The sequence below is a fragment of the Suncus etruscus genome, chromosome 14, assembly GCF_024139225.1.
Source record: "Suncus etruscus isolate mSunEtr1 chromosome 14, mSunEtr1.pri.cur, whole genome shotgun sequence".
NCBI classification, from domain to species: Eukaryota; Metazoa; Chordata; class Mammalia; order Eulipotyphla; family Soricidae; genus Suncus; species Suncus etruscus.
The window spans coordinates 15,502,419-15,518,193 of record NC_064861.1 but is presented as its reverse complement, the minus strand read 5'-3'; the positions used below and the strand labels follow the sequence as shown (position 1 = coordinate 15,518,193).

General features: G+C 35.9%; 1 pseudogene; it reads right to left on the bottom strand.

Annotated features, from left to right (window-relative positions):
- Positions 1–2,443: 2,443 nt before the first annotated feature.
- The window catches only part of LOC126028302 (glycerol-3-phosphate dehydrogenase, mitochondrial-like), a 69,434-nt pseudogene continuing 56,102 nt past the window's right edge, over positions 2,444–15,775 (bottom strand).

Genomic DNA, 15,775 nt, shown 5'->3' with positions numbered 1-15,775 from the left:
AGGCAAATGCCCTATCTAATGTGCTACCACTCCACTGTTATAATGTTATCTTGAAAGCCAAAAATAAAGGTATTTCATTTAAATAAAGGATTTTCACTTTATAAGATCAAACTTAATTAACAAATATTCAAATGGCTAATTAAAACCCCACCAATATAATGCAAAAGCATAGTATATTGGCCCTTAAAATTTGGGACATGATTTGTTAAAATCTAATGCAGATTGAGTCTTGTTTTTGTTTTGTGATACTCTGTATGTGTGGCAAGGAGGAGTATGTGTGCAGTTTTCTTTTTCTCTTTCCCTGAGTTTAGCAGAAGGAAAGAGGCTTTTAAAAAAACAAATATTCTTGGGGCCAGAGTGATAGTGCAGCAGTAGGGCATTTGCCTTTCACGTGGCTGATCCAGGACAAACCTCAGTTTCATCCCCAGCATCCCATATGGTCTCCCAAGCCAGGAACAATTTCTGAGTGCATAGCTAGGAGTAACCCATGAGTGTCACTAGGTGTGGCCCAAAACAAAACACAAAATCAAAAAGAACAAAAACTTGATCTTGATTGTTACAGGATTATACCTTTTTTTACAAATAAGTAAAACCAAAGAAAAGCTAAAGTCTATTTCTATCACCTGAACACTGTATAACTCTACACAAATGAAGAAGTAAATAGGCCCTATCTGAAAATACTAATGTTCCAAAACAAAGAACTGGGGACTGAAATGTTGAACTGTCATTTAATCAATACAGTATTGTAATCCTTATTCTGATTATTCTGTAAAGATTTGAGAAATTTAGTCCCATTCTATTACATCCAACTTGTCCTATAAATGCAAGTTTTTAAAATAATAAAAGTAACAATCTTCCTGGCAACTTTAATAGTCAAATACCAGCAGTGAGTAGGAGGAAACAAAAAGAATCTCTGAGATGGAACTATAAGTGAAACTCCCTATAAATGTCAGTGCTACCAGTGGGGGGTCTAGACAATGCTTTCAAGTGTTTCCTGAAGACTTTTCTATCAACAGATCTAACTCTTCATTCCATCTCCACTTTTACACTCCAGAACTAAAGTTGTGTATAACATTGTTGTATATGAAGAAGGCAGATGTATCAGAAGTATTTATTAGTATTTCTTAAAGTATTCCTTAAAGTGACCTCAACTGCCCTTCAATTTCTTTGGAGAACACTATCTATAATCTTTTATTTTTCAAACCCTTACATGTCACAAAATTTCCCCCAATTGTTTGTTTTTAAAAATCCTGCCCCAGAATTGATTTACAATGCATTTTATTTATTGATCTATTTTTATTAATTTGTTTTTGTTTTTTAGATACATCCCATGATGGTTCAGGAGTTACTCCAGGACTCTGCATTGAAAATTGGCTCCTGAAGGTTCTCAAGGGGACCATGTGGGTTGTCATAGATATAACCTGGTGTCAGCCATGTGTCAAGCAAGTGTCCTACCCACTATGCTATTCCTCCAGCCCAATACTTTTAAAAAGGGGAAAGATGGAGATTTTTCAGTCAAAGCAAATCACCAAGTAAATGTAAAAACATTATTAAATCAAATGTATTAAAAATGAAAAAAAAAAGAATAAAATCCACTTTTTAAAACTGGATTAAATTGCCAAAACAAGAGTGTACACCAACATCCTCAAATTTTGGAATGCTTCCCAGTGTTCTTAAAAAAAGAAAGAAAGAAAAGAAAGAAAGAAAGGAAGGAAGGAAGGAAGGAAGGAAGGAAGGAAGGAAGAAAGAAAGAAAAAAGAAAGAAAGAAAGAAAGAAAGAAAGAAAGAAAGAAAGAAAGAAAGAAAGGAAGAAAGAAAGGAAGGAAGAGAGAGAGAAAGAAAGAGAGAAAGAAAGAAAGAAAGATAGAAAGAAAGAAAGAAAGAAAGAAAGAAAGAAAGAAAGAAAGAAAGAAAGAAAGAAAGAAAGAAAAAAGAAAGAAAGAAAGAAAGAAAGAAGAAAGAAAGAAAGAAAGAAAGAAAGAAGAAAGAAAGAAAGAAAGAAAGAAAGAAAGAAAGAAAGAAAGAAAGAAAGAAAGAAAGAAAGAAAGAAAGAAAGAAAGAAAGAAAGAAAGAAAGAAAGAAAGAAAGAAAGAAAGAAAGGGGCCGGCGAGGTGGCGCTAGAGGTAAGGTGTCTGCCTTGCGAGCGCTAGCTAAGGAAGGACCAAGGTTCGAACCCCCGGCGTCCCATATGGTCCCCCCAAGTCCCTGAGCACTTAGCCAGGAGCATCAAACGGATGTGGCCCAAAGAAAGAAAGAAAGAAAGAAAGAAAGAGAGAGAGAGAGAGAAGGAAGGAAGGAAGGAAGGAAGGAAGGAAGGAAGGAAGGAAAAGGAAGGAAGGAAGAAGGAAGGAAGGAAGGAAGGAAGGAAGGAAGGAAGGAAGGAAGGAAGGAAGGAAGGAAGGAAGGAAGGAAGGAAGGAAAAAGGTAGCTAGCTCTACAGATCCACAAGCATGGAGTGGTGTAAGTCATCTCCAGTGGTTACATGATTTGTTGTTCCTATGTTTGCTGGCTGTGGATTTACTACTCAGACTCACAAGCCTCCACAACTTTGATTCACTGGAATAGGAACTCCTTTATCGAGATTTTCTTCTGCTGTTTTCATTAGAATAGCAAGCCGGCTTCCAGATACTCTTCCTTTCTGAATAGCACTCAACTGCAAAAATTCATTAAGTTCAACCTGTCCATTTTTGTTCAAATCTACCTCATTCAGAATTTCATGTAGTGTATTTTCATCCATCTGGAGATCAATACTCTCTAAAACTCGCTGAACATCAACAATGGTAAATAAAGCCCTTTTGGTCTGCATCAAACCTTATGAAATCTTTTCTTATACCCTGTCAATGTCTGAAGCCTGGAGGCTGATTTCAGAGCGATCTGTTAACTGTTCTGAGCAAGATTTGATAGCCCATTTCGTAATATAGAAATTTCCCTGGCCGTTTCAAGTTCTTTCTGTTTCTTAACATCATCCCAATTCAGCTCTCTGCCCATGAGCTCAACAATCCTAGGAGGGCTTCCTCTGCAGCTTGGACATTCAGAAAGGCCAGGCGAGTGCGCCGTGAAATCATATCCACTACAGTGCAGGCATACTCCTTAATCCCGTATTTTACCTCCGCTTCAATGTAGGGAAATTCTGACACAAGACGTACTCCAACAACAGGCCATCTTTTCCCAGTCACACTTGACATTTTAGCCACCTCAAAAGCTCTGTCACTATAAGTGGTAGCAAGATGTTGTGCCACCTCACTTTCAAGTCCATAATCCTGCACAAGCCTAATATAGAGTGTGGGGCTCCAATCTTTACCCCCTTGAAGAAAGAGCCCAACTGTTTTACTTGGTCCTGCCTTCAAATTGTGAGCCTTGATAGCAGCATTGATCGTATCTTCTGCCATAGACCGATATGTTGTCCACTTTCCACCTGCTATAGTGATGAGACCGCTCTCACTGATGTCCACAATATGATTCAGGGAGATAGACTGAGTGTCCGCTGACTTGGGGTCTGTGACAAGGGGACGAATACCACTCCATGCAGCCAGGACATTCCCTCTTCTCACTTCTACATCACACAACTCAGGTAATTTCGTACTTCATTCAAAATGAAGTTGATATCATCCTCTGAAGGAATAGGATGGTGTGTAACATCTGTTGGCGTGTCAGAAGTTCCAGTTATGGTCATCTTTTCCCAGGGTAAGAAGAAGACAATCCGTCCATCACTGGTCACTGGATCAAGAAGTCCCATACTCTCAGGGCTATAGTAGCCAGGCATGACGATATGGACCCCAGCACTCGGCTGGCAGATAGCTGATACATTCTGATCATCCATTTTGCGGACAGTATTCGTGAAAGGACCAGTAGCTTTGATAACACATTTGGCTCTCACATCAAATTCCTTCCCTGTGAGTATATCCTTGCACCGTGCCCCACTCACATGCTCCTCCCCCGTTTGGGAGTCTTTCTTCTTGAGCAAGCTCACGACTTTTAAATAATTCTAAATAACTTCTAAATAGCCCCGTACCTAGCAGCAGTAAGAGCAATGGCAAGGTTCATCCGTTCATCGTTGTGGTGTCCTTCTCTGGCCGCCTGAGCTGCCACCCCAGAAGGCCTGGAGGATGGGGACAGAAGAGGGGAAGGCTGGGGGCCTATCAAGGCCAAGTTAGGGAGAAGGCCTTCCACCTAAATCCATTCTTTTGAGTTTTCACTGGTTATATGTTCATGAATGAATAGCTCATTGCCCAATGATGGATGCACTCAAATCTCCAGCCCTTCAACCTTTCCTTGAGGTTGATTGGGGTTGAATCTAATCAATCACAGGATTGAAATGGGGAAAAGCAAACACATTTTCTACTGTATTGTGTCAAAAACTTTCATTTCATTACTTCAAAATACTTTATTATTTGGTTTTACATGCACATGGTTTTATTCTTCATTTTTTCAAGAACTTTATTTTTTATTTTTATTCTTTATTTTTTCAAGTAACACTGTGGTTATAGTTGTTCATAATACTGTTGGACTTTTCCTTTTATTTTTCACAATAGCAAGGTTGTTCATGATTGAGTTTTAGTCATAAAATGTACAATACTGTTTATTTGTTGCATTTCACATCTCCAATATCCCCATTTTTTTTCCAATCCTCTGATTTTCTTCTTTTTTAGATATCTATTCAACTCTTCATCTTATCTTGCTGTCAAATTATTTTGCTTTTGACTTACTTATATGAGCTTATTAGATATAAATTAAAGTAAGCTTTCTATGTTTTAAAATATATTTTTTGCCTAGTATTCCTGATCATCTTGAATTTGTTATCACTTTATCACCTCAAATTTTTATTTTTGTGTACTTGAAAATCAGTATTTATTTTTTTTTAAATACACACATTATTCCTTTCTTGCACCCCCCCCCCCCAAGTCTATTCACATTGTACCCTGGTTTTCAAGAAAGATTCCCTGTTTTCCCAATTTTCATACACTGTCCAGCATCACATTTTAATATATTTATACACTCAGCCACTAGGTGCTCTTCTATTAGAACTATGTTATTGATATAGGAACTATTAGAAATATGACCTTAGGGGCCAGAGAGATAACACAGCAGTAGGGCATTTGCCTTGCATGTGGCTGACCTGGCATAGACCTAATTTCGATTCCCGGCAACCCAGATGATCTCTCGAGCCTGCCAGAATGATTTCTGAGTGCAGAGACAGGAGTAATCTCTGAGTACCACCAGGTGTTGCCCCAAAACAAAAAGAAGAAGAAGAAGAAGAAGAAGAAGAAAAAGAAATATGACCTTAGACAATGCTGCTTGTCCTACCAGCAATTTATGGCATTCAATAAAAATTCATTTACTTTTTATCATTAGCTAATGCAACCTACTCTTTGAAATAATCTGAACACATACTTAAACATACCATTAGTGCTTTGAATAGCTGCTATCATTTCTTAGCATTGCTTTTTCTGTAAGCATGAATTTCTCTGTGGGATATCTCCAAATTAACAAGGGAATTGTACACAGAACCCTACCAATTTACTACAGTAACTGAGGAAGTGCTGTCAGATGCCAGAATAAATGGTCTACTTCCACTTCTTAAGCAAAGCAATGTTTTATTAGTCAAACTGCTTTCAGTAATTTATGACATTGTTTGGTTTGTTGCAGCATTAAAACAATTCAAAAGAGTTTAATAATAAAAGAATTATTAGTATTGAAGTTAGGTTGTCTAAGGATGTGGTTGGCCTCAGGGATTCCAGGGGACTCCATGATTCAATCAGACAAAACTATATCCTCTCTTTTCAATTTCTTTTCTATCCAAGTTAAAGGCAGTAAGACTCTACTAACTTTGACCACTTTGGGGGTTAACAAGGATAGAATTCCCTCATCCACAATTTAGTGGCACAGCAGCGAGAAACCTAGTGACCATATTTTACTGTGTGAGACACATAACTTGTCTCACTTCTATCACCCTTTCCACACTAATTTACCAACACAGAGACCCCAGGACATGATCCATCCTATGATCAGCCATAAAGGTAGAGTGAAATTGGGAGTCCCATAAGGACCTCAGGGACAAGGCAAAAACACTTTCCCAAAATAAATGTTAGAGGAGATGATCTAGGAAAAATCAAGGAAAAATCTTCAGGATAACATCAATTACAACCATATTTATTTCTTCAAATCCAATCACCTCTGTTAGAGTACAGAAGAAAAGATAGGGCTTTTTTCTTACATCACAAAAATCTATTCAAGTGCCCATCAAAGCTGAGTTCACATTATTTTTTATTCATATAACACTGGGCTTAACCTATATAATTACTATTCAAAGAGTCCTTATATCTAGATTTGATGGTCCTTCACCAAAGCATGAGACATCTGCTCATGAGACATTTCAATTAATTGAAATACATCTGGCATTAAACTTAATATGAAGATCTAGAGCTTAATTTTCACTATCTTAAATCAAGTTTACTTTAGCTCCTAGAGTTTTTTTTAGCATTTATAAGTGTCTTGCAAATTTCTAATTGAATGAGCCATTTATATGTTATATTGATGACATAAATTACTAGTAATTGCATTCATAATTATCTTTACTTTAGGATGGCATTATCAGTCTCATGAATGCTAAAGCTCCCAACTATGAAAAAAGACCTTTAGTGGTGTGTGATAGAATCTAATTTCTTCCCACCCAAAGGGCAATTTAGTAATATTGACCACTAAAGGGCCAAATCAAACAAGATAACAAAAAATAATACACTTTTCTCTTTCTGGTCTACCAATGTAGTTTTGGACAATATGGACAACAGTATAATGCCACCATAATTACTATTTGGCTTTTAGAGCTATACAATGCATAATCTTTTACAATGATGCTTCCCAAAAAAAGTTCTAACGTTGTTATCTAACTACATTTTTCCTTTGCATTGGCTATTTTGGTTTTGTTAAAGTGTTGTTGTTTTTTTTTTAATCAAATAGCGCATACACGATTAGCTGCAGTATTATAAAATAAATGAATCGCAGCTGCAAATGACAAATACATATGCAGGAACAGAGAATGATAAATACAGAAACAATTCTATCTCTAGCTGAAAGTATCCTGACAGCAATAATTATAGAACATAACAGCCAGATTGTTGCTCATACATTTAGTTGACTACATTTAAAAGATGCTGACAAAAATTTAAGGTATAACTTATATTATGTAATAAATTAATTGATCATAGCACAATTAATTGATCTTAGCTTGAAAACTATAGCTAAAAAACTAAAAGTATTAATTTATCTAGAAACTAAAAGTATCTAATAAGGAGAAAGGTTATAACATTTAAACATGGTAATAGGTAATAATTAGTAACATTGTATGGATGTGTTTCGTGGTCTTATACTTTGTTTTCTTACACCATGGGGGAAAGGGAACAACCCAGCTGTGTTCAGGGTTTACTCCTGGCTTTCTGCTCAATTTTCACTCTTGCCTGTCTGTGCTCAGGGGAGCAGATACAATGCTGTGGATAGAATCTCAGTTGGTCACATGTAAGATGAGTGCCTAAACCCCTGGACTAACTCTGAGGTTCATCTTTCACTATTTTTAAAATGTTACTGTGGTTGAGGTAAAACACATCTAAAATAGTGTTAACATTTATGTCTTTGGTGTAGAAAGTTACTTTCACCACCACTAAAGTGCCAAAAACCCACAATCGATGTTTTCCTGTTGTGTTTTAAGACCATGTTACCTTCTGACACTCAGAAAGAGATTCCAGGACCAGAGAGATTACAAAGTAGGCTGAGTGAATGCTTTGCTCATTTAAAATTCAGTACCTGGCACAAAAAGTTTTCCTCAGCACCACAGGGAGTGACCAGAAAGCAGAATTTGAATCAGCCCACTTGGATGAAGTGGGGGAAAAAAAAACCCTAAAAGTCAAACAGACAAAACAGACAGAAAGAAATTTCAATTTTTTTTCTAGAAGAAATATATTTAGGTCACTCCCAGATAAACCATGTATAACTAAACATGCTGTCTTGTAGCAATGCTTAATCATAGAATAAAAGTCAACAAAATTAAGTCAAATGTGAGAGACAAGACAAGCGAGATTTCAGTTGGAATAAAAATAACAAGTTTTAAATACACTCTCTAGGCAATAATAAGAATCAATACTTCGAAAATCTGAATCAGCGATATGAAGGATATACTGATTTACCCTTATGAACTTGAAGAAGAAAAGAAATCATCTACACTTCTTTAATAAAAGTTAAATAAGAGAAGAGATGAAAGAGTGGCTATAGGTGCAATTTTCCTGAAAAAAATCATATGCAAAAATCATATGCAGCAGCTATAAAGCAGTTCTCAAATCAAATCCCAGAGGCAGTATACAATGCAAACTCAAAACCAGCTCAGGATCCTCCAAGCTGGGATACTTGGAGCAAGTTTTCAAACTTCTGGATGCCTCCACTTTCTAGTATGTAAAAAATATTCATAAGATCTGGGTCAGGTGGTCTTTGGGAATACAAATAAATATTACTTTCAACAACCTGGCATGATATGAGGCCTCAAAGCATTTATCAATCATTGTTAAAAAAAAAAACAACTCTAAAATAAAATTGTATTCTTTGGGGGGTCAGAGCAATAATACAATGGGTAGGGTGATTCCCTTTTATTTTTGACTCCTATTATCCCATATGATCCCCAAGCACTGCCAGGAGTGATTCCCAAGTGCAGAGCAGGAGTAACTCCCAAGCATTGTTAGGTGTGGCCCCAAAATTATATATATATATGTGTGTATATATATACATATATATAATATATATGTATTAAATATGTATATATAATATATATGTATATATATATATATTCTTCATAAATTACTTATTTAGGTTGACCACCTTTTCTCTAAGGAGGTGAGACAAGAGAAACAAGAGACAAAAAAGAAAACCATGTTCCTAAACTGGAAAGAAATTGCAAAAGCAGAATGAAGGCAGAAATGATTTTTCTTAGGCAAAAATTGGGAAGATTCAAAATTAGACATTCTGGCTAAATTTTTGAATTACAAAAATAAATGCTTAAAGAAAAGTGTACAAGTCTACAAAGCAAAATATTTCCATCTTTTTTTACATTTTTTACATCTTACATTTTTAGATAATTTATATAACTTTTCTTGCCCTGTTCTTTTAAGCTTCTATATTCTGGAAGCCTTACCATGGCCTCCTAAGTTTAGAAATTTAATTTTACAGAACACTTATGATTCATTTTGCCACACTCTCACTTGTTATCTTCACAAAACACTTTATTGTTATTAAGAACAACCTGGTTAAATCTGTGAGATAAAATATTAAAAAATGCACTTTTAAACTTTCTTTTATAAAATAATATTTAATCATTTGTACTTATTATTGATAATTTTTGAAAAATGATTTAAAATTTGGACATAGCATTCTTAGTCATTAAAAATGAATTAGTTTAACTGTACCAGGATGTATGCCATTTTGTTACATTACATTACACTCCTCAAGGTTATCCAAACACAGGATGGCCATATGGTCCTCAAATCACTATTATAACTTTATAAAGGAAAAGTGCCATCTTAAAAGAACTGAGACACAAACAGACACACAGACACAGATACACACAGAGGAGGACAAAGGTTTTAACAAATTTCAGCACAGAAAGTTCTATCTCTTAAGTAAAATATAATAGTGATTAGGATATGTGTATGTGTGTGTCAAAGAAAATATAACTTAGAAGTACTGTTAACACTTCAGGATCAGCTCAGAATCTTTATACATCCTACATTTCCATACATTTCCTCTTTTCTTGTAAAATCTGTGATTCCTAGGATTTGTTTCAGGAAAAAATAGTATTTATCTCCACAAATGAATCTACCTAAATTTATAATAGAGATATATTTATAGTTTTTTTTAAAGATTTAGCTAACATTTTAATAAGAAAAACTAATATTAAGTATCAATGATCAAAAATTTTAATAATAGTATTATTTCCTTATACTTATAAATATATTTTATAGTTATAAAATAATAGTTACTGAACTAGGTAGGGCATAGATTTGTTGATTATACAAACTATGCTCAGAATCATATTGTCTTTTACTCATGCAAGTTTTAAAATTCATACTACCAACAGATGAGGAGCTATTATTTGTTGTCCATTTTGTGTATAAGAAGAAAAGAAGAGCTCCTGGAATAAGCCAGAGTGAGTCAGAGGAGGTCGCCAACTGGAGCGGGTGGAAGACCCCCATTCAAGGGAACCTTGAGCTCCCGGGACAGGCCAGAGAGTGAACCTACACTGTCTGGCAGGAAGGGGGTGGCAATTGACCAGACTTGACTGGAGGACAAGGGAAGGTCCAAAACTCAGCAACATCACTCAACATACTCACATAGAGCCACCCCTGAGAAGGGACTCAGCCTCATGCCACAGGTGGCAAAAGCAGACTGAAACCTGAAGGCACTGGACTCCAAACCAAACCAATAAATACAAAGAATGATTGGTAAACCAAGGAAAACATAAACAACAGGGGAGATAGAGAGAAATCAGAACAAGTTTCCAAGTCCACCAAAATGCACAGACCCAAGAGAGGAAGACCTAAAAGCAACCATGAGAATAGAATTTCAAGCCATGCTATAAGAAATGAAAGACACACTGGCCAGAGATTACAATAAATCAATAGATGAACAAATGAACCAATTTAAACAAGAATTCCTACAAAATATGAAAGACTCCATACAAACAGAATTAAAAGAAATTTGTAAAACTGTAGAAAGCCAGAAGAGCAGAATCGCACAGCTCGAGAATCACATTGAACAACTCAAAGATAAACTGCAAACAAAAGACAATGAAGAAGCCAACAAAGAAATAGAAGGTAAAGCACTAGAAGTAAAAGTCCAGTATTCAATGAACAAATACAAAAGAATCTAAGAATTGTATGTATACCAAAAGGGGAGGAAACAGAGAAAAGGGAAGAACAATTAGTCAGGGAGATAATAGCGAAAATTTTCCCACCCTCTGGAAAGACGCATCTGAGCAAAACCAGGAGGTGAAAAGAGTCCCCAACAAAATAGACCCTAACAAACCAACTCCAAGACACATAGTAATTCAAATGGTAAGAAAAAAAAAGAAAGAAAGGCAACCTACTTAAAGCAATAAGGGAGAAAAAAAAAAACCTCACATACAAAGGAAGAAACATTAGAATTAAACTTCATCTTCCATATGAAATACTTCAAGCAAGAAGACAGTGGAATGACATATTTAAACAACTGAATAAAAGAAATTTTCAACCTAGAGTCTACTATTCAGCAAAACTCTCATTCATATGAGATGGAAGACTAAAATCATTCTCAAACAAAAATGAACTTGCACTATTTGCGCAAACAAAACCGATCCTAAATGACCTACTCAGAGATGAATTACACAATCCAAACCCCCAATTGTAACAACCACCCTAAACAACACAACTGCACAACAGCCCTCTCTGTCAATAATCTCCTTAAATGTTAATGGACTAAACTCTCCCATTAAAAGACACATAAAAGAGAACTGAATTAGAAAACATAAACCAGATTTTTGCTGCCTACAAGAAACACACCTACAAGTACAAGATAGGCACAGGCTTAGAATAAAAGGATAGAAATCAATTATCCAGGCCAATGAAAATTAAAAAATCAGGGACGGCCATTCTTATATCAGACCAAATTGCATTCAACCTCAAGAAAGTGATCAGAGACAAAGAGGTTACTACTTACTGATCAGGGTAACACTAGAACAAGAAGTGCTAACACTGGTTAAGATCTATGCACCTAATGCAGAGCCAGCAAAATATGTATGGCTACTGCTTGCAAAACTGGAGAAACACATGAAAGAAAATGTGATAGTAGTAGGAGATCTTAATACTCCACTATCACCACTGGACAGATCCACCAGACAGAAAACTAACAAAGAAATAAGAGCCCTAAATGAAAAATTAGAAGAACTAGGGCTAATGGACTTATATAGGGCCCTCCACCCCAAGAAAGTAGAATACACATTCTTCTCAAGTCCACATGGAACCTTCTCCAGAATAGACCATGCCTTAGGATACAAATATAACCTGCATAAAATCACAAAGGTAAGGATCATTAGAAGCATCCTGTCTGATCACTATGCAACAGAGGTCAAAATTGACTGTAAAAAAAAAAAAAACAATGGAGAAAATCCAACACCTGGAGATTAAACAACATGCTGCTCAAAAACAGCTGGATCAAAGAGGTACTCAAGGAAGAAATAAAGATTCCTTGAGACAAACGACAATGAAGAAACAACTTGTCAAAACTTGTGTGACATAGCAAAAGCAGTAATCAGGGGGAAACTCATAACAATACAATCCTATGTCAGGAAAGAGCAAAACGACAAAATTAGTAACTTAAAGGACCATCTTGAAAAGCTAAAACGACAGCAACAAAGAAACCCAAACACAACCATAAGACACTAAATAATAAAAAACAGAGCAGAAATGAACAACATAGAAACTAAAAAAATAATATAGAAAATTAAAGAAACCAGGAGTTGATTTTTTGAAAGAATAGACAAACCACTGGCGAGACTCACCAAAAAAAAAAAAAAAAAAAAAAGAGGGAAAACACCCAAATAAGCAGGATCACAAATGAAAAGGGAGAGATTACAACAGAAACCTAAGAAATCCAACACATCATGAGGACATATTCTGAACAACTATACTCAGTTAGGCTAGAGAACCCAGAAGAAAATTATAGGTTCTTGGAAAAATACCAGCTTCCAAGACTAGAAAAGGAGTATTTAGAAAGCCTAAACAGGCCAATCATGTTGGAGAAAATTGAAATAGTAATTAAGAAACTCCCCAAGAACAAAATTCCAGGCCCAGATGGTTTTACAGGTGAATTCTATAAACATTCCAAGAAGAATTACTTCCACTGATCCACAGGCTCTTCCAAACCATTTAAAAGACAGGAATCCTCCCCAATTCCTTTTATGAAGTTAATATCACTCTGATTCCCAAAGAGGGCAAAGATATCATCAAGAAAGAAAACTACAGACCAATCTCACTAATGAACATAGACGCAAAAATACTCAACAAAATCTTAGCGAACTGAATCCAGCACTACATCAAAAAGATTATACATCATGACAAAGTGGTTTTCATCCCAGGGATGCAAGGCTGATTCAACATATGCAAATCAATCAACATCATACACCACATCAATAATAAAAAAGACAAAAACCACATGATCATATCAATCAATGCAGAAAAGGCATTTGACAAAATACAACACCCATTCATGTTGAAAACACTAAGCAAAATAGGTCTGGAAGGAACCTTTCTCAAGATAGTTACAGCTATCTATGAAAAGCCCACATTATCTTTAATGGTGAAAAACTGAAAGCATTCCCACTAAGGTCAAAAACAAGGCAAGGATGTCCACTCACTCAACTCTTATTCAACATAGTTTTAGAAGTCCTAGCAATAGCAATCAGACAAGAGAAGGAAATCAAAGGAATTCAAATAGGAAAAGAGGAATTAAAACTATCTCTTTTTGCAGATGACATGATGATATACATGGAAACCCCTAAAAAGTCCATAATAAAACTCCTAGAAACAATAAACCAATACAGCAAAGTGGCTGGTTACAAAGTCAATACACAAAAGACAGTAGCATTTCTCTATACAAATAACAAAGTAGAGGAGAGAGATTAAGAATACAACTCCATTTAAAATAGTATCAAAAAACATAAAGTACCTATGAATCAACCATACAAGGGAAGTGAAGGACTTATACCAGGCAAACTTCAAAACACTTCAGAAAGAAATTGAAGAGGATCTTGGGAAATGGAAGAACATCCCATCCTCATGGGTAGGTAGAATCAACATAGTCAAAATTACTATCCTACCCAAACTCCTATGTAGATTTAACACAATCCCCATCCAAATTCAAAAATCATTCTTTAAAGACTTAGAGCAATCAATCATAAAATTAATCTGGAACCAGAAAAGACCCAGGATAGCCAAACACATACAAAAAAAAAAAAAACCAGGAAGCTGGGTGGCATCTCTTTATCTGACCTGATGCTACACTATAAAGCTATAGTGTTCAAAACAGCATGGTACTGGTACAAGGACAGAGCCTCATACCAGTGGGTTAGAACAGAGTTTCCAGACATAAGCCCACAGATATACAATCAACTAATATTTGACAAAAGAGCCAAGAACTTGAAATGGGACAATGAAAGTCTTTTCAACAAATGGTGTTGAAAAATGGAAAACCATTTGTAAGAAATTGAAAATTGACCCATACCTCACCCCATGTACAAAAGCCAACTCAAAATGGATTAAAGACCTTGAAATCAGACCCGAATCTACAAAGTTTATTGAGAATAAAATAGGCAGAACACTCAAAGACCTATATATTAAAAAAGTCTTTGATGATAGAATGCCAATGGCAAGAAATTTAGCATCAAACATAAACAAATGGGACTACACAAAATTAAAAAGCTTCTGTATGGCAAAAGAAGCCCTACTTAACACAAGAAGACAGTTAACTGAATGGGAAAAAATTTTGCACTCAACATGTCAGATAAAGGGCTAATATCCAGAATATACAAAACACTCAGAAAGCTGATCCCCCCAAAACCAAATAAAGCTATAAAAATGGGGAGATGAAATGAATAGACACTTCTCTGAAGAAGACAGAAAGATGGCCAACAAACACATGAAAACATGCTCACCTTCACTCATCATTAGGGAAATCTAAGTCAAGACAACAATGAGGTACCACCTTACACCAGTGAGGATGGTTCACATCAAAAATAATGGGAATAATCTGTGTTGGTGGGTATGTGGTATGAAAGGCACTCTCTTCCACTGCTGGTGGGAATGCCCCCTAGTTCAACACCTATGGAGAACAGTCTGGAGAGTGCTCAAAGAACTCAGAATTGAGCTGCCATTTGACCCAGCAATTGCTCTCCTAGGTTTCTACCCCCAAGTTGGAAGGATATTCATTCAAAAGTGTGTGTGCACCCCACTATTTATCACAGCACTCAGTATAATAGCCAAATCTTGGAACCAAACTCGATGTCCAACAACAGATGAATGAATCATTAAGATGAGGTATCTAAACACAATGAAATACTACATGGCAGTCAGAAATGATACAATCACAGACTTTGTGGCAACATGGATGGACCTAGAACATATTATATTAAACGAAGTAAGCCAGAAGATGAAAGACAAACACAGAATGATAGCACTATTTTGAAGCACCTAGAACATACACCTTATATACAACTAATACTCAACAATCAAATAACAGGGTTTAACAGGGTAGAAACTCCAAACATTGTAACAGTCAGTTATAACAGAGCAGTACCCAAAACACATGAAAGAGGAACAACACAAACTCTTGCCTACACATTATACCACAAATAGACCAGCAACAGCAGAAACAGCCTTCTACTACAAAGGCCTATAATAATCCCTTAGGGATCTTATACAGGATTACAGGTAAAGAATACCATGGGAAATCACTGATTCCAATGGAAGCATTTTATAACAATTTGTTTTAATGCCTTAATCTTACTATATTTAAAATAACCTCTCAGATTTTTGTCCACAGGTCTTCTTGGATACAAAGGGTGGACAAACTAAGATGGCATCTTGGGGCTCACTCACACGAGATACCATACCCAGCTTGCACTATGAGAATGTCCTGATAAAACTCTTTAACATACCCTTTATCTCTAGGTTATATCTTCTTTTAGGATCTGAAACACATGACCAGC